The sequence below is a fragment of the Cebus imitator genome, unplaced genomic scaffold (assembly GCF_001604975.1).
Source record: "Cebus imitator isolate Cc_AM_T3 unplaced genomic scaffold, Cebus_imitator-1.0 Scaffold592, whole genome shotgun sequence".
NCBI classification, from domain to species: domain Eukaryota; kingdom Metazoa; phylum Chordata; class Mammalia; order Primates; family Cebidae; genus Cebus; species Cebus imitator.
Genome location: NW_016107907.1, coordinates 653,495 through 656,258, shown reverse-complemented (window position 1 = coordinate 656,258; position 2,764 = coordinate 653,495).

The following is a 2,764-nucleotide window of genomic DNA, read 5'->3' as shown; positions in this document are numbered from 1 at the left end:
TTTTTTTCATTTTTGAAAACCACTTTTTCAGCCTTTCACTCCGTCACTCGGGCTGCAGTGCAGCGGCCTGATCTTGGCTCACTGCAACCTCTACCTTCCAGGTTCAAGGGATTCTCCTGCCTCAGCCTCCTGAGTAGCTGGGACTACAAGCACGAGCCACTACACCCAGCTAATTTTTTTGTATTTTTAGTAGAGATGGTGTTTTATCATGTTGGCCAGGCTGGTCTTGAAATACTGGTCTCAAGCCACCCACCCACCTCGGCCTTCCAAAGTGCTGAGATTGCAGACATGAGCCACCATGCCTGGCTTGTTTGTTATGGTCTTAATAAAATTTGGAAAATTTTTGAAAACAAGAATAAAGGACACTGGGCACAGTGGTTCACACCTATAATCCCAGCCTTTGGGAGGCCAAGATCGGAGGATTGCTTGAGCTCAGGAGTTCCAGGCCAGCCAGGGCAACACAAATAGACTCTGTCTCTCAAAAAAAAAAAAAAATCCTAAAAGGTAGAAGAAACCCAAGCATCCATCAACAGGCAATGGAAAAACCAAATAGGGTTATACACCCAAGGGAATATCATGCAGCCTTGAAAAGGAAGGAGACCCTGCAGAAGACCCTGCTACAACCTGGAGGAATGTTAGGACATTATGCTCATGAAATATGAGAGTCACAAAAGAACCAATCCTGTCACCTGTAAAATAAGATTATTAAAAACAAAAACAGAAGGGGCAAATATACATGAACACACTTCTCTGAGGTCCCTAGAGGAGTCAAATTCATAGAGACAGGAGTGGATGGAGGTTACCTGGGACTGGGGGAGGGGCAATGGGTTAGGGCTGGGGTTGGGCTTAGGGTTAGAGTTGGAGTTTAACGGGGACAGAGCTTCAGGGCTGCAGGGTGAGAACGTTCTGGAGATCAGCTGCACAACAATGTGTGTGTGCTCAACATGGCCGCCCTGTACACTTGGAAATGGTGAAGGAGGTAAATGTGATGTACTGTCTTTTGTAGCACAATTCAGAAATTGGTCCAAGAAGAAAAGGCTCCTCCAGCTCCATCCACCCCAGTTCAACCACAGCAGCCCTCCTCCACTCAGGCCTGCTCACCCCGAGCCCCAGGCTTGGTCCCCAGAGCCCAGGGTGACCTCACTTGCTGCCCAGCCTCTGCCTGTCCCACCCCACTCCCCACCACGCCCATGTGCCTCCCCTCAGGCTGAGCTTTCTGGGGTTCTCCTGCCTGTACCCTGCCTGGCTTCCCACTGTCGTCCTGGGGCTCTCAGGGAAGATGTCACCCTCATGGGACCTTCCTGCCCCCTGCTAATCGCCCCCCAGTTCCCAATCCCTCCTGCTTCATCTTGCTAAGTTAGGAAAATTGTGGGCTAAATTTTGGAGGAGACTCACTGTCAGGTCCTTAATTCATTGATTCACTTCAAAGTTAAAGCCAATCAGGAGCTTTTGAAGCCACTCCATGATATTTTTCAGGTTGGAACTGTTTTGGTTTTGGAGACAGAGTCTCATTCTGTCAGCCAGGCTGGAGTGCAATGGTTCACTTATGGCTCCCCGCAGCTTCGGACTTCCCAGGTGCAAGCAGTCTTCCCACCTCAGCCTCCCAAGTAGCTGGGACCACTGGCATGTGCCACCACACCTGACTCAATTTTTATTTTGTGTAAAGACATGGTCTTGCTCTCTTGCCCAGGCTGGTCTCCAACCCCATGGGCTCAAGGGATCCTCGCACCTCAGCCTCCCAATGTGCCTGGATTACAGACATGAGCCACTGCACTCTCCCTCCTTTTTTTTTTTTTTTTTTGAGACAGGGTCTCACTCTGTCACCCGGGCTGGACTGCAGTGGCGTGATCATGGCTCACTGCCTCAGCCTCAGCCTCAGCCTCCCAAATAGCTGGGCTTATTGGCACCAGCCACCATGCCTGGCTAATTTTTTTGGTAGAGTCTCACTGTGTTGCCCAGGCTGCTCTCAAACTCCTGACCTCAAGTGATCCTCCCACCTCAGCCTCTCAGGGCACTGGGATCACAAGTGTGAGCCACTGCGCCCTGCTGGATGTTGTTTGGTGACAACAGTTGTTCCCAGCCCCTGCCATGCTCTCCCCTGAGTGGCAAGGGCTGTCACCATATTTCTTTCTTTTTTTTTTTTGGGACGGAGTTTCGCTCGTTACCCAGGCTGGAGTGCAATGGCGCAATCTCGGCTCACTGCAACCTCGGCTCCTGGGTTCAAGCAATTCTCCTGCCTCAGCCTCCTGAGTAGCTGGGATTACAGGCACGCGCCACCATGCCCAGCTAATTTTTTGTATTTTTAGTAGAGACGGGGTTTCACCGTGTTGACCAGGATGGTCTCGATCTCTTGACCTAGTGATCCACCCGCCTCGGCCTCCCAAAGTGCTGGGATTACAGGCTTGAGCCACCGCGCCCGGCCTGTCACCATATTTCTTAGTGAGATGTGCTGGTGAGATCTGGAGGGCAAGAGGCAGGCAGAAGCCATTCATCCATGGTTGGCAGTAGCTAGTGAAGGGGTGGACTCCACCGCACCCTGGCTCTGGCACTGAGCTGGACATGGTCTGGACTGCATAGAGCTTGGTGTCCCCAAGGGCATCAGGTGGTAGAAGGTGCTAAGGAATCCAAATGGTGTCCTACAGGAACAGCCCTTCCTTCTCAGAGACCAGAAGGACCAAGATGACCAATCCTCAGAGAGTACATGCCATAGCCTGGGCCTCCCCTGGCCCCAGGTGACAGTAACCAGGTATCTCAGGAATGGAGG